Source organism: Rhagoletis pomonella, unplaced genomic scaffold (assembly GCF_013731165.1).
Source record: "Rhagoletis pomonella isolate Grant_MI unplaced genomic scaffold, Rhpom_1.0 Rhpom_scaffold_00005, whole genome shotgun sequence".
Taxonomy (NCBI): Eukaryota; Metazoa; Arthropoda; class Insecta; order Diptera; family Tephritidae; genus Rhagoletis; species Rhagoletis pomonella.
Window position 1 is genome coordinate 51,830,216 of NW_023458559.1, and position 23,697 is coordinate 51,853,912.

The 23,697-nt window shown below is 33.3% G+C and overlaps 1 protein-coding gene across 1 annotated transcript in view; it reads left to right on the forward strand.

The window, feature by feature from the left end:
* The window catches only part of LOC118739168 (cyclic AMP response element-binding protein A), a 149,376-nt gene that overhangs the window by 32,405 nt on the left and 93,274 nt on the right, over positions 1–23,697 (forward strand). The window lies entirely within an intron of this gene.

Consider the following 23,697-nt stretch of genomic DNA (forward strand, 5'->3'; position numbering starts at 1 on the left):
TTTTTATTTAGGGTTTTTTTGTTATTCTTAAATTTAATTTAAAAAAAAGTATTTTTTGTAATCAATTTTTTTATGGCACAAGTATTTCTTCCCATATAGTTGTTTCTTTTTTTTTGTAATGCAACTAGATTTTTAAGTTTGTTATTTATATTTAAATTGAAATAATAACTTTAAAAATCTTAACCACCTCCAAGCGGCCTCGAGAACCTGCGATCCCAGAACCAGAACCAGTAGTCTTCACGTGATGCCACAGCCGACATTTGTAAGAAAAGCAATTAATTGCGTTTTATTTTTGGCTTTGGCAATTCAAAGGCAGATGTCGCTGAACGCTTAAGTTCTTCGAAAATGTCGAACTGGTAGGCACATACTAGTTTATGAACTAGTATTTTTTCTAACTGGTTTGGGTTTTCACGGCAGGGTTACTTCTCTATATTATTAAACGTGCGACATGTTCGAATGTACAGTTGTTAACGAAATAATAGGAGCGCGATTTTCTGACCAGTTTTAACAATTTTTCTTTTGTTTATTTAATGGTTGTTATTTTTTTTATAAAAGTCTGGCAAACACCACATAAATCTACATTTCAAACTTTATACAAAAATTATAAAAAATCTCCATGGTTCCACCAAAATTTAAAATTTTTATTCGGGATATTTAGAAAAAAATATTGGTATGCAGTTTTATATCCCATTAAATTAATTTTTGGCAATTAGTTTTGCTGGGCATATAAAAGAGAATTGTCGAACGTTCTTTGTATGAAAAAAATGCGAAACACTTCATCCAAAAAAAAAAAATCTCAAAACTGAACTGGCTTTTTTATAAAACTTAGGTGCATACTAATTCAGAATACCAATTCAGAATAAAAAGTTTGAAATTTTGTTAAAAATTTTGTAGAATTTTAATATTGTTTTTGTTGGTGTTTCTTTGCACGCCTTGTTCGAGCACTCAATACTAGTATTAAGGGCTGAAATTTTCAGGGAACTTGTTTTTACTTATTCCCCACAAAATTTCGAGTTGGAAGTAAAAATAAATTTCGCCGAAAAAAACACCCTAGAATATATGTATGTATGAATATATGTAGGTACCAACCGGTATATTGTATTGTTATGCTATATACAAAGTACGCATGTATTTATGTACATATTTACTTACAGTGACGAACAAAAGTATTGGCACAGTGAATTTTTCGCCATATATGCAAAGTTTTTTACTGTAATTTATTTTCGATAATTTTTTATAAAAATATAGTTCATTTTACACCAGAAAACGTAATAATAAAATCTCTAAACTTTGTGCAAAACTCATATTTATTTATTTCAGATTTAAAAAAAAATCAAGGTACGCAGTTTTATAGCCCATTCAAATTTAGTATAACAAAGTGCAAGTTTAAAGTTGCTAGAAAATCGCGTTGATTTTTGGCAATTTTTTTAGTGGAAGGTGTTGCTCATTTTCTCCATACAAAAAATAATTGTCGAATTACTTTGTATGGAAGAACTTGCGTGAAAAAAAATTACCAAAAATCAATGCGATTTTCTAGCGACTTCAAACTTACACTTTGTGATTCTAAATTTTAATGGGCTATAAAACTGCATACTTAGAATTTTTCTAAAAAATCTGAATAAAAAGTTGCAAATTAGTGTGCAAATTTAATAAATTTTCCTGAGGTTTGCACAAAGTTTAGAGATCTTATTATTATGTTTTCTGGTGTAGAATGAACAATATTTTTACAAAAAATTATCGAAAATAAATTAGAATAAAGAACTTTGCATATATTGCGAAAAATCACTGTGCCAATACTTCTGTTCGGCACTGTATGTACATATGTATGTTTATGTGGGTGAATATATGTAGGTACGTATGAATATCGTCATATACATACATGTATGTACCAGCACGTGTATTCCAAAGTGAGCTGATAGCATTTTTAATTTTTTATAATAATTATTAAGTTATTCATTACTACTTTTTATGAATGAGAATTTCTATTTTTAAGTTTCCTATTAAGATTGCGATAACTAAGAAACTGCTTTATTTTCGTATTTTTTTACAGCAACTATTTAATTGCCTAAATATGCGTATTAATGTTTGAAAATACATACATACATGTGTACTTATGCATGGATGTATGTACGTAAGTATTTAGTTTCTTTCTCGTGATTTTATTTCTTTAAAATCATGTACCATATATGTTCAAGAGATTTAATAGAGCTTAGCGTCTGTTGTGTCTGCACTGGTAGTCATTGGTTAGTCGTTTCTCATGTTTTTTTCTTGTTGAACCGCTTCCACTATCTCGCCTAATCTCGCTTGGGTGAATAATGCGGCAGATCTAAATATGTATGTATTTAATGCGTAAAACCGAGTCATCAATTAGCAGATTTATTAGCGTTAAACTGCAAAAAGAACCCAACTACTGAGAATATTTGCTTATAGCAGACGCAGCAAATGGGTTATGGCGGCTGGAAGGGATGGCAGAAGATATTCGTGGAATTTTGAATGAAAGCGTAGTTGATGCATATAAACACATTAGCGCACACAAGGGGTGAGTTTTGGGGTTCAAAACGCACTTTTCTTAGGTTGAGCCTTATAATTGTTCGTAACTTAATTTCCGTTTATCCGATGAAAATATTTACCCCCAATTCGTGCAATTCCTTGATTAATGCATTTTTTGCCTTCCTTTGACTTACCAGTATTCTGGAAAAACAAAAAAGTGATGAGTTTAAAATAAACAAATCAACTTTTATCGGAATAAGTCAAAATGAAAGCAAAAGTAAAGATAAAAAAATATAGATGTCGGACTTGAGAACCGCCACATATGAGCGAGATGTAGAAAAATGGGCGCCCGAACTTCACTGCTGTTGAAGGGGTGAACTGGCTTTTGGCCTAGTCAGTCTTCTGATCACCAGACGTTTAGCCTTATCCATTCACAACTTATGACAGCCAGTTCTACGTACTGCAATGACTTAGATTTACCCTACTAATTGTTGTGGTCTCGGTTGGCTCGATTGAACGAGTGGTTCGGTACAAATTTCTGGCCGTGTGGTTCGGTACAAGTTCCGAAAATCTATGTACGTTCCATTCAAACCCGGTTCGGCTCAAAATTGGTTTCTTATCTTTTTCATATTTCAATTTACAGGCATATATTCCATGCCCGTACATATTCACATTTATCTTATTGGTAGGCCCTGACTAGATGTTTGCTAGAAAGAAACTAGCAGAGTTTCTATATAACAAAAAAGCAACCTCTTAGCTAAGCCAAACGCTACTTGACTAAGTTTTTTTCTTAAATATGTTGATAAAAGAGAAATACTTAAATCAGCAGTTTTAAATTTTTTTCTTGCTAGACAAAGCAAAGAACTGACCAAGCTTGTATGTACTTACTCATGTATACATACTTTGCATCCATTCTTCTTAGGCATACCGGTATGCAAGCATAGATACATATGTATGTATGCACAGGTATCATTGCCACTCGCATACAGTCGCAAATACATGCAAGTTGTGCTGCACTTTTGTAGGTCAACCAAATACCTAAACGTCATCGCTCAAATATTTAACTTTTGCTGTTACCACTTCACTCACTGGTTACCAATAATTTTATTACAAAAAGTATGTATATATGTATACTCGTACATAGGTTTTTATTTTATTGCATTTAATATTCCAATGAAATTTAAAATAGCTTTTTATTGAAGCATGTCAGGTACATATAATCATGCATTACCAGAGCAAAGAACACAAAAAAAGAAGGCAAGTAGCATTGGTAGAAAAATTTATGAACTCTTTTGTAGGTGTTACTTATTACGGTATTTCGTTTGAGTTTTGGTTATTTCTTTGTGCCCATTTACATACATACAGATATGTAAGTATACATACATAACAACGCATTCTTTTCGCAACCTTGCAAGGTGAGACAATAGCCACCGACTAGACCACCTAGTCAAAACAGAATGCAGTCAGTCAGTCAGTAAGCCAAGCAAGTCGGCTGATTGGTGGTGGTGTTAGTTAGTGTTGAGAGTTATGGTGATGGTGATGGTTTAGCCTTGTCTTTTTGGAATTTTGCAAGTCAGCGATTCATCGACGCTCAAAAAAAATTTGTATATTCACAAATGCATATGTATATATGTAGTACTAGTATAATAGCTATCGTACTTACATAAACGCTTGGAATACTCGCATGAAAGAATGCTTTCATACTTATACATTAGGGAGGTCCTTAAAAATTAAATAAACACATTTTTTTCAGTCTCACCCCCTCAATCGGTAATACCGCGGTCACAGATATCACATATAAATTTTGGTCCCGATTGGAGTCGGTTAAGGTGTGTCGCACAGGGGGCAAAGTACAGATTCCTCTAATAATAATAATTATAATAATAATAATATACCGATACTACCATAGTCGAAGATATCACATATAATTTGGGTCCCGATTGGTCGGAGGTGTGTCGCAAAGGATTCAAAGGCCAGATGCTTCTATGGATTCAAAAACCTTTTTTTTTTGGTTTCATTTAATATCCAAACTCGATACTACTAAAGTCGAGGATATCACACACAAATATTGGAGTCGGTTATGACGTCTTCATAGGGTAATCTGAACATTGACCCCTGTGTGATACGCCTTAGCCGACTTCAATCAACACAAAAATTTATATTTGATATCTTCTACTATGGTAGCATTAACGTAGGGGTTGAGGCTTAGGAAATCTGATAGCGTTTTCTTTTCTCAAAAAAAGTTCTTCCCTTTTATATGGGAACTCTTGCTTTGCGTTGCCCTGAAACCTGAGAAAATGTTGCGTTCTTTATATAAGAACTAGTAAGCCCGGGCAGACGTTGTCCTGCTAAACACCGATACATAGGCAGGTTACATGCATCCTAGATATTATGGGTCTTCACACCGAAGATTGATACTCGGTAAGTCGGTGTTCGGTAATTTTTTCCCATTAATACATTCGAAAAAATTACCGGACACCGAGTTACCGAATACCGAGCTCGGTGTGAACACACATAATGTTTCTTACGTTTTATTTGATATCGAAATTTACAAAAGCGGTTTCGGAGATTGGCGTCTTATCTTATATACATAGAATTTCTCAGAAACTATCAGGGCTATCGAAAAGTAATGTGTATACGTTTTATGGACAATTTTATTTTCTACCATTTGCCGTACCTCGTATTACGATAATTTAATTGGTTCGTATGATATACCTGATTAATTGGAAACACTATTTTCTGACACCATGTTCTGATACGGAAAATAATTACATTTTTACAAGTTAAATTAAAAATCAACCGTGCAACTCTCACCGTCACGTTTATTTGAGGGCAGAAAAGGCAGTACTTTTGTCGGAGCAGAGCTCAACCTGCTGAGAAAAGAACACGACACCTTGTGAAAGGGCCGAGAAAACAACACCAGGCCGAATAAGTGCAGCCTGTTTTCGAGAAAAGAGAACGCTATGATATCAAAATTTGCTTCCTACGTTTAAGGACCACCCTAATATACATACATGTGTTTATGCACTTATTTATTTACATACATCTTTTATTTTTATACCTCAAAAAAGCAACAAATTTAGCTAAGAGCTTGAAGGCTTAGCAAATGTAGCAAAAATTGCTAAGAAAAAATTCATTAGCAATCTTAAGGTGAAGATGGCTAAACAAAAACAATCCATTCTACTATTTGATGGTTCAGTAGGGTGTTGTAACATTGAAGTGCTTACCTTGCTCCCACAGCTTCTAAGACTGAAACATGAATAATTCGCGTAAACAATTCTAGGAAATTCATAATACATACTTTACTACATGAGAAGACCCATTTACTTAGTAAAAATGCACAACTGTACATACATTCCTTCATATGTACTTATGTACTAATTTACCACCGTAGAGTGATAGTATATACTTCTATCTTATTAACTTTTCAATATTATAATGCTATATGATTGTTTTTCTCGTAGAGCGATTCTGGAAAAATATGCAATCTAATATTGTAGGAAACTAATACTACAGCACTAAAAAGTGGCACTCATAAAGTTGTTGGGGCAACTCTTTAGAATTAACAACTATCAACTATACCTAAGAAAATAATAAGCAAGCTGATTACAAAGTTTTATTTTCATGTGCAATAAATATACAAAAATATATTTTTATGCATATGTATGTACATAGTCACATACAAACATATGAGAAGCGACCACTATGCTTGTATTTTTACGATTAAAAATCATTTGAAATTGTCGAGAAAAGATCGCAGCGAAAACAAACAGATTACAATTATTGTTTATTTAACTATAAATAGCAGGTTTTTAATAGCACATAAATCACACTATTAAAACTATAATCGATGGTACTTTTGAATAAAAAACTTCAAAATTAATTGAAACAAATTTTTTACTGTTGATTGTAAGATTCATTCTGCGGTTACATTTTAAAATATGCCACCGCTGTGAGTTGTTAATAGCGTGCGAATACAGCTTTTGAAAGGTGGCGTATGCAACCCTTTCATAAAATTAAAAAAAAAAAACAATGCTCAGCTCGATTAAAATTTCCGCAATCGATTTTCTTCAAAACTTATGCTTTCAAAATCGGGCAGGACAAATCTTTTTCATTCTTATCAGCTTCCTATTAAAACCAAATGTATCAAATCGGTTTAAGAAAATAAATTCCAGTTTGGCACCACTGCGGCATCAATGCTGTTAGTTTTGCAATACAGTCGGACTTAATCCGGATCAACTGCAGTTAATTCCCGGGTTGATCCGGATCAACGCTGCCGTCTGTTTGTGCTTTTAACCTACTTAGTTCAAATAACCCCATATCTACCCCACGGTGGAGAGAATACAGAGGGGGCGCCGATGACGATACCGCTATTCGGCTCTCAGTGATTTTGACAGAATCAGCTGTTTTGGTGACGTCATAGTAGAGAAGACAGCAGTAGTGATGTGCTCAGTCAATACTTTCAAGTATTGATCGATATTCGGTAACGATTTAAAATGTATCCAATACTCTCGATACTCGGTACCAAAGCATTTAGATTTCAAATAAAAGCGCACACAGGCCAAAGATATGGAAAAAAACGGCTCAGGGGAGACTCGCCAATAGAGCCAATAGAGCTTTTAATACTGATTCAAATGAAAGATGTATATATGTCGGTTCCAGGCCATAACGCAGAGAAACTCTCACTTGTTTGAAGCATTTTTGTTCCGGACGATATCATTTTTGGAGGCCTAGGGGCAGATTCTATAACCAGTTAGCGACAATTTTCGAATCGGTATCGGGTTTGTTGACCTATGATATGAAATATTGTTACACCAACAAGTACGATATCGATCCGAAACTTGTCACTAACTAGTTAGATCTCCCCCCTGAAAAGCTTCTTCATCCGTCAAAACATTTTTCTTGAACCTTGGATCGACTAAGGTTAAAACTGATAAAATAATATTTTTCTGTGGCGATAAGTTCAAGTGTTTTAGCCGATATCATATAAATTAGTAATGAAAGTTCTTTCTAAACCTGAAATGCATATAATGGCGAGGGTTTAATGTAAATAATCGGTATCGGATACCGAAAAGGAAGTATAGGGTACCGAAATCTTTTTTAAGTATTGGGTACCGAGTATTGGGGACAATTCAGCACATCACTAGTCGCCCTCATTCTCGCCGCTCTCAGTTGTCAACTCTACGATGACGTCACGCTAAAATTACTCTCACGAATTCTGCTGCAATCGGCGCAATCTTGTATTCTATCATTCTAGTATCTACCCCATTATATACAACTTCACTCTTCATAAAATTACACATTTTAGTAGATAAGCGATACATTTGCTTCCTTGGACTTGAAATTTCTCTTTCAACCGAAGTAAGGGTTGATTTCCATAGATACGTCAAGGGAAGCGAGCAATTTTCGCTGGAAGGCAGGGAAATAATCTAGCAGGGATTGGGATCGGTGAGGATTTTTGTTACTTATTTATTTGCATGCACTTGATTATTTTTTCTGCTAGCCGGTCTGCTTAAGTTATATTTCACAACAACAAACTAAAGATAGGAGCGTTATACATACTGCATGCATGCACAAATATTTACTTGTACATATACATACATAAGTATGTATGTTACACAGAAAGTTAATCTAAACGAATATCCAGACAATAAGCCACACAAATTACTGTAGACTTCGAGACTTGCTTTTCTATTAAAAATAAAAGATTCATTTGAATCACAAAAACAGGTTTTTAATTAGCACGATAAATAAACTTGGTGAAATAAGCCACCTAGATTTGTTTACCATGTGTTGTAGTAAAATATTTTTTATGTCAAATAATAAACGTTCGAATCAAATATTACGGTTGAAAATAAGATATACTATGTACATTAGACTGTTCCAAAAATATATGGAAAACAATTAGTTAGCAAATTTTGATATGCATACCCTCCGTATTTGTCCTTTTTAGCCTAAATAACAGGGCTGCAAACCACTCCAAAAATCGGTGCGGTTCGGTTCAGTGGTTCGAACCACTCAGATAAAGCGGTACAAGAATCGGTTCATGAGTATCTCTGAACCGTGGCTCGGTTCGGTTCAAATGGTTCAATTTTTGTACTTATGGTAAAGGATTCAAATATTGCAAATATATGACAAATATCTATATACATATATAATACGCGAAGACATTTTTTGTGCAGCATAAAAGATCTGTGCCGTTGGCTCGCTTTTCAAAATTGGGGTGTCAAATTAAAGCGATCGGGCTGTGGATGTGCAAACTGGTTTTATTTTTTCGAAAATACCTGTAGAAGAATTGAATTCAAATTATTTAATAAGCAATGCCATAATAACCGCACCGTTCGTTCGATTTTCCCCTCAACCAATTATTACAAAACGGGTATAAATTGAAATGGTTTTGAAAATCTGTGTTTCTTAACTCAACTTTATAAGGGTTGCCACCTGTTTAGCATATAAAATTCAATTTGAATTAAGGGAATTAGGTAATAGAAATATATATGGGCGCTAGACGAAAGAGTATAAGAACGTTTTGTTTTGTTTGAAAAGTCGAATTTATATGAAATATTAAAATATGGATGTCAAGTGAATAAATCTTAAGAGATCTTTAGTTTGAACATTAAGAACATTTTTTAAGTATTTGAAGAGGGCTGCCACATGTTTAAAAATTAAATTCAAATTATTTAAATGGTTAAATCAATATTTACCATTTGGGTACCAACCGCAACAGTTATGAAAATACTTTATTTCTTAACTGCGGGTAGGAGGGTTGCCACCTGTTTAAACAATCAAATTCAACTTAAATTAAGGCAATGGGGTAATTAAAATAGGTATAATAATATGGGTGTCAGACGAAAGAGATTTAAGAAGATTTTAGATTGAAAATAATTTTAAAAGGGTTGCAACCCGTTCGAAATTTAATTCAATTATCAATATAAAACTAAAAAGTGCTACAAAATCTTAGTTTTCACATTGAGAATATTTTTTAAGAGTTTGCCACCTGAGTAAAAAGTGAAATTAAAATTATTTACTATTCAAAATCTATACATATATATAATAACCGAAGGGATTTTTTGTCCAGGTTAAAAGATCTGCACCGATCACTCGATTTTCAAAAATGGGGTGTCAAATTAAATCGCTGACCTGTTGATGTGCAAACTGGTTTTATTTTTTCGAAAAGAGTTGCCACCTGTAGAACAATTGAATTCAAATTATTTAATAAGGAATGCCATAATAACCGCACCGTTCGTCGATTTTCCTAAATGAGGTGTCAAATTAAAGGGCGCGGGCTGTAGATGTGCAGTAGTTTTACTTTTTTGAAAAGAGTTGCCACCCTTTCAAAAATTATTTCGGTTTATTTATTTAAATAAAATTCAATTTGTATTAAGAGAAATATGTATCACATTATCTTGGCTTAATGTTAAAACCCCCATTTTCGGTCGGTTGGAGCTTACGCTAGACCTTAACAAGTATACCTGTGGTAAAAATAATAGGAGTGCGACATTTGACAATTTTTAATGTTCATTTATATCTTATAAAAGTATAGCTCGTTCTTTAAAAACAACCATATAAATCCAAATTTAAATCTTTGTACGAAAATTATAAAAAGTCTACAGATTTCAATAAAATTGCACCGAGTATGCAGTTTTATAGCCCAATTATCTTATTATTCGCCTTGATTTTTGACGGAGTTGCCATCAAACAAAAAAATGTTTGCAGTTTTACCATATGGGATGGATTTTTAGACAAAGTTGTGTATTACAAAACTTGAAAAATGCTATGGTGGATTTTCATTTTGAACCGAACCGAACCGAACCATTTTTTGGAGTGGTTTTCGGTTCGGTTGTAGCACTTCAAAATAAAAACGGTTCAGGTTGTGGTTCAGTTCGAAGACCGAAAAAAGCGATGGTTCGGTTCAAAAACCGGTTCGGTTCAAAACCGAATATTTTGTGTAAGCTTTTGGAAATATATTATAATGTACAGTCCTTTGGAAAAGGTCCTGACTACCTGATAAAAAACTAAAAACACAGATTTACTAAATAGTATGCCCTAATACTGCAGGCAGTATAGTAATACCGCTTTATATAGAAGTAAAATGAGTAAGTTAACAAAACACGCGAACTGCATAAAAATTATTCTGATAACTTTGATTGCAAGTCGGCACAGGTTGCCGTGGTCCGAATTGGATAAAATTTTATTTGGATAGCTTTTAAGACAAAACCAATAAAATGAAGGAGTATGTCTTCGAAAAAAACAACTTTCGGTTTTTGGGACATTCTAATGTATGTACATATATTTATGAAGATAAAGAGTCACAGGTTTGATTCTAAATGTTAAAAGTACTGAAATGTCGCAAATATATTCCTTATTTCATTAATTAATAATTATATTTATATGTAAGTGTATACATGTGTACATATGCATTGAGGTGTTGGCATACTGTTTTGATTTATATATATATTTATTCAGGCAAATTTCCTATTAAAAAGCCATTACAAGTACATATGTATGCATATTCTATGACATACAATGTAATACAACTTGGCGTTCACACTTCGATGACATAAAGTGGGCAATTTATGAGTCAGTGCCAGACGTACATATGTATGTACATACGTATAAAAGCATAAATTAATTCATACGCGCCTATAAAAATAGATACATATACATATACACGTAGAAATATATGTAAATAAATATGTACAAAGAAACATAAGGTACTCGTATCAGAAGGCGTCAATGAGGAAAGTTTATTTCTGGGTAAAGCTGTGTTTTATGTACGTTTTCATGTGCTACTTTATGTTTAAATTATAAAACACGTGCTTTCATGATAAGCTTTTTTATAACGTGGTTTCGTAGTAAAACTTTTTGCAAAAAACATCTCAAGCTGGCAGTCGAGATAAACGTCTCAAAAATATTTTGAATTACTCGTAAAAGTCAAAGTCTATCAGAGAGAATTCAACTTGAAAAAAAAACAGTTACTCTAAAAGATATTCACTCTAGGATTTTTTTTTAATCTAGTGAAAAATTAGCCAGTTATTGAGAGTTTTTGTTCAAAACTTTTTCCACTTCCAATCTGTGTTATTACAGTGAGAAAAAAAAAACCATATCCTCTTTGTTTCAAGCTAAACCGGATATGATTTGGCGCCAAATGTCTTATTGTTTACTTTAAACAGATTCATTTTCGTAGATTTTTTCATTAAAATACCATTTCTTCTTGCACTTCACAGGTGCTTTTTCGTGATACGTATTTATTTTTGCTATTTACAGAGTGGCGTTGTTTGAAATTTTATTATTGAGCTGAATTGATTCCTGATTAGAATTTCTAGGCAACACCGCTCTGTGATCGATCAAACAAGCTTATATTTAAATAAGTTTGTTTAAAAATACTTTTCCTGTTCAAAAATTTCTAATCGCTAACTTGGAAAAACCAAAAATGACACTGTTTGAAAAAATCATGTTACTTTTTTTTTTAGTGTACGGAATACCTGGAATATCTGGAAAAAAGTCCCAACTAGTCTAAAAAACAGTTATGAATGTGCAGCACATATAATGAATTTTATTCACCTTCTAATATGTAAATTTGTATATATGAAGGGACACATAGACCTTCTACCAAAAATGTACCTGGTATTGTTAAATTGTCATTTCATAAAAAAAATATTTAGTCGCTTTCGAGAGCTTTATTAGTCAAACAAAATCCACGAATTGTCTCTCCATAACGTCGGCCGTTTTTGACGAATTTTCTCACCAAAACAGCTTATGGAGCTTATTCTGAATGTCCGTGTTAAAAAGTTCATTAAAAATCATTTTGAAGGGTTAGCTTTTGAATTCATTTCACATTTCTTGGTTGAATTCCGTTTAATGTTTGCCGCACTCTTTTGCAAACACAACATTTGTAGAACGAATCAAATTTAACTCTAGAATTTTTTCCATTTTTAAGGTTCGGGACATAAAATAATAAAAAGGATAGGTATTTGAAAACGTCAAAAATGACGGCACGTTTATTTGGTATAGCGCGCGCTGGCACTCAATGGCGTCAAAAAGTACAACGCTTAGCGTTAAATTGAAACGACGGCAGTTAGAGCTTACACAAGAGCCGATGTCCGGCTAACAGCCGACATCAAGTTTCAATGTTGCTAAAACCGTCAACCATGCAACGCTGCTCCAATCTACCTTAGAGCCGTCAGTTTATAGAGCAGAAGAAGTAAGGAAAGCTTTCAAAGCTGAAAGGAGATGGAGTGGAAACCTGAAATCAACAGATCAGATACTTATCTATAAATTTTTAGTGCCTAAATAATGTACCTTTTGTCCAAATGCATTTAAACTTGCCCTTAGTTGGCCTCACCTTGGTCAACTGCCGTGCTAACATCAAGATGTGAAGAGAGCAGTTGTTGTAATGAACGGTTGAAAATCAGTATTTTCTGTAACGTTAAATGAAGTGTCACAGTTCTGATATGAGACGTTGGAATTGTAAATAATGCAGGGAAAAAAGCATCTACTTATCCCAAGTGTATATTCCTAAAAAAAAAAACAGCCAAATGTTCAATTACTGGCGAACTTAACTTAAAATAAAAGATTATCAAGAGTAATCATACACATACAGTGACGAACAAAAGTATCATCACAATGAATTTTTCGCAATATGTGTTCAATATGGTTCATCCTACACCAAAAAAACATAAAAATAAAATCTCTAAACTTTGTGCAAAACTCAGGAAAATAAGAAATAGTCACAATGCCAATACTTTTGTTCGTCACTGTATGTTTGTACATATGTAATTTATTTTTTAAGTAAACATGCTTTCAAATTATTAATAACCAATTTTCTCTTCTTTTTTAGGTAAGTTGCAACTGAAGAATTGGTTCCACGGACAGCGTATTTTAAACTATTGTTTTTAATTAACGAATTGAATGTAAGTCACCTACACGCGAAAATTACTGTCTCTAAGTGGCTCTCCACTGTCCGATAACCAACATAGGAAACACAGAATAAGCAGCTGTAAGCAAAAAATGAAAAGACCTATTCTTACCTGCATACAACTTGCAGCATTTTCAAATTATTTGTGCGTTGACGAATCTCTAAAATTTTCCAATTCAGGATACTAAGTGGTTGCTATAATATCTCAACATAACATTTCAATATTTATTTTGTTTTTTACCTAGTCTCTATCAAGTTCTATACTTTTTTCGTAAGTAAATTTAGTTCACTAAGAAACTGTAACAATCAGTCCACACGATCAAGAAAAGGGAATAAATAAGAAATACGAAATTTAAAATTAACAAAAAAACCGGCTTAATGGTGTAGAATTTAATTTATGCACAAAAACTTAGAGAAGCAATTTTAAATAGAATAACTTGCGCAATACATTCAATGCATTCCTAACCGTTGACGGCTTTAGTATTACCAATTTCAACTAGCTTAACTGTTGCCAAGTACACCGCCAAATCACGGCTGCATTGGGAGCAGCTCTCACCGGTTGTGTGTACATTTGTATGTATATATTTAAATAGTATAAGAGCACCGGTTGCTGCTGCTGAAAATCAAATAACAACCAGTTGTCTCCCGCGTCCGTAGACAATACATAAATTAATAGCGGCGCATAAATAGGTGATTAAGGGCCGGTTGTTCAATATCTAATTATCACTGCCACTACTCGATCGACGTATTCGACATCATGCATACAACATGTTATTGTACTTAACCGGAGCTTCTACCTCCGATTTATGTTAATCAGACATTGAACAACCAGCCCTAAATGATGATCAAATAAAAATATACAAAAAAGCACAACGCGTTTTCGGTGGCGAGGTATGTACGGCGGTACGTGTATATGTATGTAAATAAGTAATCTAATTTGCAATATTAATATTAAATCGATGTTTCAATGTAATTTCATCAAAGAAAGTGTTGACCCACGTAGCCGAATTGTTAGAGATGCGCACCAGACAATGCACTGGACTCCGGGCAGTCACGGGTGGCTTTTTGTTGTCCCCTGAACATCACCTGCACAATTCTCGACAGTAAATTCCAAACTTACCACAGACTGAGGCTTGTCTTTGCCGGCAGACGAGATCCAAACTACAAAAAACTTTGCAAGCGACAGTGTACTCACAGACTTGGACTATATACATACATACATTCGTCGAGAGACTATAACCACCTCCTCGAGCTCTCGCCCCGTGAATTTCGTTATCGGAATCCATTCAACACCTTTAATAGAAAAGGAGTTTCAGCTTCTTTGTAAGACAAGCACTCGCTAACATACTCAAACCATGTAAGGAACCTCTGGCTGGCCTATCAGACCTTCTCAACTAACACACCTCTACCCTGGGTCTGATCTCGTCCAAGCTGCGTTTTCTGGAGGTGGATAACAATGACTAAATAAATAACCAATCTATGTATAGCTAAGTATACCGTCAATAAACGTGTCTACTAACACTCGGTATGACCATGGCTCTATATTTACTCAAAAAAATGTATACACAAAATATATACGGTGGCGAGAATGTCAAAAGGGAAGAGACATTTTGGCAAGTTTTAGCTAATTTTCTTTGTTTAAAAATATTTTATTACTGTTTATGAAAATAAAGTTTACTATCTAAACAAAAAAACTATGTGAATCGAAATTTCAAAACTTTGAATTTTAACAAATGCTGATAAAAAATTTAAATTTTTAAACAGATTTTTTAGGATTGTTTTGAGTATGCCCATTCAATTCAAAGCGCAAGTTTGAAATAACTTGGACTTACCGTTGTTTTTGTTTTTTTTGTTCGCGCTTTGTTTTCCATACAAAGTATGTTCGACAATTTTTTTGTACGGAGAAAACGAGCAATTCCTTCCACAAAAAAACTTACCAAAAATCAACGGTAAGTCCAAGCTACTTAAAATTTGCACTTTGAATTGAATGGACTACAAAACTTCATACCCGGAATGTTTCTAAGTAATCTATTTAAAAAGCTCAAAATTTTGATGAAACTTTGTCGAACTTAGCTAATTTTTGTACAACGTTTGAAATTTTGATTTGCATAATCTTTGTTAAATAGCGAGCTTCACTTTCATAAAAAATAATAAACAGTAAATAATCGAAAGGGTAATAGCCAAAGAATGTTAAAATGTATTCTCCCTATTTATATCTTTGCCACTGTATCTACAGCTTATTATTTTCATATCCATGAATTTTTTGAGGGAATTAGTATTTCACTAAACTCAAGTTAGAATCGTTTCATGAAAAAAAAAAACAAAACTTAACAAAAACAGAATAAAACATAACCAAAGATCATAGAAAGTTAGGATGCTAACTATGTTTATGGCTCCCTTATATTCTATGTTCTTTGTGATAACGAATGTGCTGCCACGTTTGTAAGAAAAATTGTTTTTGGGTCAGAGTACAGGGAGACACTTTTTAAATTAATAAAGAAAACATTGAAAATCGGGACATTATCGGTAAAAATATGAAAAATCGAGACACATATGCGTCCCGAATTTTAAGAAAATATTCTGCTCGACAACTTTCTCAAAATCGGTACTGTCCCGCCAAAATCGGTGCGAATGGTCACCGTATCTACATATAGCGCACCATACAAAAGCTAAGAGAAAAAGTTTTAATGGCGATTGTACTTTCGCCATGAAAAAGTTTCACATATTAAAACCATTTGAAATTTAAAAAAGTATTTTTAAATCATTAAAATCTTAACATTAACAGAAAATTACATTTTAAAAAGAAGAAAAAAAAGAAGAAAAAATTAAATAAGTTCATGAAAATTAAGTGAAATTAAAAAAGTAGCTTTCTTCTTAAAACAATAAAATGCCGTTAATGAAAGAAAATTTAAAAAAAAAATCAAACAAAAACAAAAATTAATTACGTTAGTTTCTAAAAATTAAATGAAATTGAAGACTAAAAAATCTTTTTTTCTCAAAATTAATGGAAAAAATATTTATAACAAAGACATCGAATTATTAAATAGAAAAAAGATAAAATTAGTCTCTACAAAATTAATTAAACTGAAAAAAATTAATAAAAATTAAATAAAGAAAGAAAAAAGAAAATTTCCCTGCACGAGGATTCGACCTCGGATCTCGGGCACGCCATTGCCCTGCTCACTCGGCCATTGCTACTGATGACGCAGTGCGCGAAATGATATAAATACTTATTTTTATGTTTGATTTCAAGCTGCAAGAAAAAAATGAGTGATGGCATAAAAAAATGAGCCGCAACTGGGGCCATACTTAGATTTTTCATTAACTAATGAGCTCCTATCTTTTAACTCCGAGAGAAAACATTAATTAACAAATTTAACAATCATTAGTTAAGTGCCCGTTAGAGCAAATTTAATGACTGTCTCTGAATGCGGCTGTTAGAGGTAAGTTCTATAAAAACAAGTGCAGAAAAACATTTTGAATTCGGGACATATAAGTTGGTCACTAACTAATAGCTTAGCAATTATCTTTGGTGAATGTTTGCAACTGTACACATAGTTTTTCAATTTACTATCCGTTTAATAAGCTCACAAAGTATTCATTTCTTTGGGAATCGAACAATTTTACTATTATAAACAAAGTAGTCTTACAAGTTTTTAAATATTTACAATTCTGTTAAGTTCTTTTCCAATTAGAATATCTCGAAAACATTGCCATGAATCGATGTCAATGTTGTTACCAATTCGAACACCTTACGAATTTTAAACGATATATTTATTCCACCACTTGAAAGAAAATAAATGCGGACTGATACAAATTTACCCAGTAGATCATTTACTTCCAAAAATTAGGAGTGTGATAGCACTAGTGCTAACACGCGACGTCTCCAGTTATTTAATGTACGTATGTATATATTTAGGTACGATAAATCCATATCGCGTACTCTTTTATATCGAAGTTTAGTCACCCCACTTAGTAATAGAACAAATTTTTCGTTCAAACAAGTGCATACAGTAACCACTCAATAAGTTACTAATTGTGGGCGTAACTGCTTTCCACATATGTATGTATTTACATACGTATAACTACATAGCTACACAAAAGTGCTCATTTTGCATTAATATCATCGTGTTGCTGCTTTAACGGTATAAAACTTATAAGATATTTAATTGAATGCATTTCTAAATGCTCACGAGATAGGATGACAGAAAATCAAGGCATTTTTCTATTGGGTTAACTACAATTTAAGGTATTAATGAACTGGAGAAACCTGTTCTATTCTCTACTGTATTAATATTTATAAAATTCTAATTGATCAAATTCCATTATTATTCCATTTCACGCCAGGATTATATAATTTCGTCTTACTGCTTCCCGGTCTAAACGCGCTGAGAAGTGTTAGAGAAATTACTCACATGTCAAAGAAGTTCATCAGTAGCTGTCACGTAGTAAGTTCATGCATAGTAGTGTTTTTTTTTTTATTATCATTTTTGAATGCTCTTAATCTGCAAATATATATAAATAGGTATCCGTGCAAAATTGAAATGAAAAATGATGCCCTTGTAATGAGTTCGTGACTATTATTATTTATTATGGTATAATTAGGAAAGTAGAAGAAGCACTGCCGCATCTATCTCTTGCTCTTATATATGCACGTTGAAAAGTATATTACAGGTTAATATAGTACATATGTACATATATTTCAATTTTAAGAGCCAGTAGAGGCTACACACTTACATAAAGAAATTTTCTTTAGAGCTCAATGGGTTCATAAGTTTTTTCTGATTTGAGCAAAAATAACCAAGTAACCGAAACTGGTTTGAAGTCGAACCAATATAGCAGGTAGATATGCATATGATCAAATCCCACGAGTTGTTTTTTTTTTAGTGTCATTCCCTTCTCTCGGCAAAAAAAAGCTAAAGTATTCTTCTTGCATTTATTTCAATCAATGGAGTTCCAAAAGCAAGCACTATAAAAATAAATCAAGTAGTTTAACAATTTTAGCCTTAAAACGTTTATTTAGACGAAAAAGTACCGAAATTACTCATTTTTTCATTGCCACTCAAAACAATTATACATACCGTTTTTTTGCTAACTTTGCTAAGTTTTCAAATAGAATGTTCATATAAAACGTAATTTACGTTGACATTAAATACAACATATCTGTGAAGTTTCAAGAGTGCACCACGAAATTAAAAAATGGCGGCTTGCAGAATATCTGTCGTAGCTATTTTGTAATTTTTGAAATTTTACGATTTTTTTTAATTTTAATAAGTTTAGTTACTTCAAAATATTAAAATTAAGCTATGAAAATGTTCTTCTTGCCAAAACGAACGAATCTAGTGTAATAGAGCTAGTGTCTCACAAAATGAAAAAAAATAATTAATTAGTGTTGAAAATGGGCGAAATCGGACTGTAACCACGCCTACTTCCCTTATAACGGTAATTTAGAGAAATACGAACTATTCGATAAATCAGTAAATACAGAAGCTAATTTATTCAAAATTGATGTTTGCGGTAATTATTTAGCAAAAAACACGTTTATGATAAAATTTTGGAAAATGGGCATGGCACCGCCCACTTCTGATCGGGGATGTATATCTCGGTAACCGTTCGATCAATTTGCACCAAACTTGGTACGATTATTTCGCTTACCACATAAAAGCAAAAAATTAATTATTGAAATCGGACTAAAATTACTCCCAATTTTCATATAACGGTACATTTCAGAAATTCTTGAAACTTCGATATTTTGAAATTTAAGGACGCTAATTTACTCAAAATTGATACTAACAACAAACCCTTGAAATTAAGTAACATTATTATAGAATTTTGGAAAGTGGGCGTGATCCCGCCCACATCTAACTATACAAGTCTATCTCATTAAGTATAACTGAACACACTATCGAAATATAACGTCAATTGTGCTCTTGGGAAATCTTACCTTCGAACTCCCGATAGATATTGTTAGGATATGTAGTTAAGATCAAAAAGTAAATAGTTTGCTTACATACATGCAGGCACTTTCAAAAAATTATTCGCTATCTTTTTTTGTTTTAATTTTCGCCTTAAAATAATTAAAAGTTTTTAACATGCCTATACTTTTGGGCTATGCAGTTGTCTAAATATTTGATTAAAGGTCCACTTTTCAATAATAAAAAGAACAAACATTATTTTAAGACAAATATATTTATGTACATATATACATAAGTACTCAAAATGTATATATCGTATTCTGCTAAATATGTATATAAATACGTTTGAATCAGCAATTCAAATACAGAATTAAACTTTTCTTTGACAACCACTTGTACAAATACACGCGAGTTTCAAATTCAAGAATCGAAGATGTAGATGTGCGCAGGTGACAGGTAACAAGATCAACGGAAATAAGGTCAATTGACACTATTTCGCATACTGGTGCGGAATTTTGATTGGTAATAGCCAAAGTATGGTTCATTATGCTCTAAAAACAATCTGTGTGAATGATGCCAATTTTTAGTCAATATCTTAGGCTCGCCCAAGTTCATCAAAGTTCAAGTGCTAAAAAAAATGTTTCTTAGCCTACTTCGATTCTCTACAAAAAAGGCCAATATGCGAAATTATGTAGGACTAATACTTTCGAAGATACTTGCAATTTTAGTAAAAGAAGTTATTAATTAATGTATTTATTAATTTTTATTTTTTGAGCACGTTGAACTTCGATGGACTTGGGCGAGCCTAAGATATTGACCAAAAATTGTCATCTTTTACACATATTGTTTTTAGAGCATAATGTACCATATTTTTTCTATTACCAATTAAAATTCTAAAAAAACGGGTTTTCGGTCCATGCTAATAGACATTGAAATTTTATGAAATTGTATATTTTTGAAAGAGGAAAGGTGTGTAAAAAACAAAAACAATGAGGCGTATTCTTGTTTTCGAACGAATCGAAAATTTGAAATTTTTGTGTAGAGAATCATAGGAAAATTTCGTGATTTTCGATTCGTACGAAAACAAGAATACGCCCCAATATGAATAAATCATATTAACGTACGATGCAAGAACATTTTTTCCTTTAGTCGATACACTTTAAGAATTGTTGACGCTATTTCCATTTGAATGAGGAAATAGCATTGTTTACCTTATTTCGAAATTTTTGTTGACTTTATTTCGCACAGTTTTTAGACTTTAAACAACTGTTTCAAAATATATTACATTCGTTCTTTTGTGCTTAGACGAAATAGTACTGAAGCGAGTAATGTAAAAATTATTCATTTACCGGCCGGAAATAAATCTTGTTTGCCAGGTTAGCTTTTTTTCTTCTAGCGCCCGACAATGAAAACTATCGAAGCACTAGATACAAAGGAACCCTCGACAGCTACCATCGAATGAACAGTCGAATTACTAAACAGAATTCCCATGCAATCCCTAATATAAAATATATGACAACATCCGTTTTTTTTTAGTCTGTAGGTGGCCTTTAAGGCTGCCCCCGTATGAAGACACAAAGTGACGGTAAGTGCAGCAATACGTCAAGAGCACTACATATACACCACTCAAAAAAATTAAAGTTAAATAAAGAGGTTATAAAGCAACCATTTTGGTTCTTTACTATCGAAACCGAAAATTTTCGTGGACCCCCATTTACAACTCGTGCACCCCCACATTTTTTTCACGCCAACGTAGACCCCATCGAGTCTCCCGTGGATCCCTGGGGGTCCACTTGGACCACTTTGGGAATCACGGCTCTAGACGGAATCAGGGCTTTGTCTAGAGAATTTCCGGCCGGGCTAGTTTTTTTCACGTAGGCGTCAGATTCGCAGATATTTACAGGATTTACTCTATGTTACAGGCTGTATTTAATTCTGTCACCCCACGTCTCCACCTTCTACTAAATGTATCTTAACATCTGTCAAATTGCTGTTGGCATCAAGCCAATTAGATCGGTCTGTACCCAATGTAAATGACGCGGTAAAATGAAAACTGAGTTGCCAAACTACGAAATGACAGATGATGTTAAGACAGCGATGGTAAGAAATTCAGCAAGACAGATATGATTTAACAATGGAAATTTGCGGGTTCCACATAACATTTCTGTCTTAACACAGCTTTTTTATCAGAATTTTTAGAAGCTGGAGACGTGGGGTCAACCGCGTAAGATATACACCTATTCACTGCTGGCATATCCACCTAGGCCTATTCTTACAGCCAAGCAGCGACTAAATCTTTACAGTGCAGTAACACTTCCTCAAAAGTGGCTGCCGAATGCAGAAGTATCCTAAACGAGCTTGCGGCGAAAGTCACCATTAAGGTGGTATGTGTACCCGGGCATGTGGAATACCGGGAAACTGCGCGGCAGACGAGCTTGCGAGGGGGGAACTGAACTACGCTCGAGTAAGCACCGACTGAAATCTATTTTCATTAAATTGACCAAGGAAGTCTTATACAAATCGACCGCCCCATTACTAGCACAGTTGTCGGTATAATTACCGGACACTGCCTAATGCGCACCCATGCTAGGCGAATGGGTTATCCCGCTAACGATTTATGTCGTGCCTGCAGGGACGAGGAGGAGGTGGAGATTGTAGAACACTATCTCTGCCACTTCGCCGCTCTGTCAAGGTCACGACTTGCTATTTTCAACGAACATGCATTTCGGTATTTAGCTGATCTCGACTCTGAGGACCTCCGCGACCTTCAACGATACGTTAAGGTTACACGATGGTTCTATCATTTGGGAGACTAAGGGAAAGGAACAAGAGCTTGTTCAAAGTGGCATCACAATGGGTCAAAGTGGCCTAAGTGTGTCTCTCTGCCGGTCGGTGCGGAGTGACAACCACCAGAATTGAATGGGTTAAAAAAGAGCATGCACTCAACTTTTTTCTAGTAAGCGTAAATAAAAAGTGCAATATTTGCGCAAAGTTTTAAGCTCTGATTTTTGGGATTTTTGTTGTAGAATTAACCATATTTTTATAAAAAATTAGCGAAAAATATATTATTCAAAAAATAATTTCCCGTATTGTAAAAAATTCGATGTACCTAAACTTCTTTGACTGACTGTATGTACTTTTATATTGTATATGTATTATAATTTTACCACTTCCGTTTTTATGGCGCTTGGTAGTGGGTAATCAATTAATCAATTATGATAAAATAGACGAACTTCCTGTTGTCGTCCTCAGCTAAATATCAATATTTTTTTCTATATCAAGTAACTCAGATGATAAGTAGCCCTCAAATAAGAATGCACATGTATGTACACTCGTTTCAAATGAAGATATTGCTGCAGAGAAATTGTCTTATCAATTTATTTTCATGCACTTCTTGGAAAAAATTTCACCAATTTTGAAGTTTCTAGGAAAAAAATCAAATTAGACTTCTATTGAGGTCTTACTATTTAAAGCAATTGACAATAATTGATAAGGGAAAGGAAATTTGAAATTTTAATAATATGTAAGTGTACTTGACTGTTATTGAGTGTTTTGCGGAAATAAGATAGGGGCGTATACAGAATTAAGGCTGTTTAAAATAAAAACTGTTATAGGTGGAGTGTTTTTTAATAAAATTCTGAAATAGGGCGTTCTTGAAAAGTTTTCGAGTCAGGCGTCGTTATTTAAATTCAAAACTTTAAAGCCTTTTTTCTCGAGTTTTGATTTTTTGAGTTATGGCACTATTGAAGTAAATGACCGAAATATATATGTACATATATAAACACCACATTTTCATTTAAATATTGTCAACCTACAATGTAAATGTTTATACTTTTTGGAAAAGTCATTTTGCTGATCTAAATAAACATCTGTTGGCCAGCATACACAAATGCGTTGGATGACTAACTCAGTCGGTTGCAATAAAATAAACAAATATCCATTATCTGCAAGACTTCCGCAGTAATTAAAAATGGCTATAGTTTATTTATGTGTACATAAAAATTTGCTTTTCAGTCAAGTGTACATGTGTGTAAGTCTCTGGCAATAAATTGCGAAACGACAGAAGAAAACTCGCAGACCATTTAATATAAAAATCACAGGAACAGATGTTAAAATTAGTAGTGTCAAACAAAAACAAACACGAATAAACAATAAAGAGCATTGAACACATCAAATAAATTCATTGTTTGACTTTAGTTTGCCGATTTTTGTACATAAAGTTGTTAAATTCAATTTCAATGATGATGTGAAAAACTAACATATGGTCGCGAAAAAACGTCATTGTGTAGCTACTTACATATCTATAATAAGCGAGGAAAAAGCAAGGTACAGATACGCATGCTTGAATACAAAGTACAAATACAAAGTTGATTG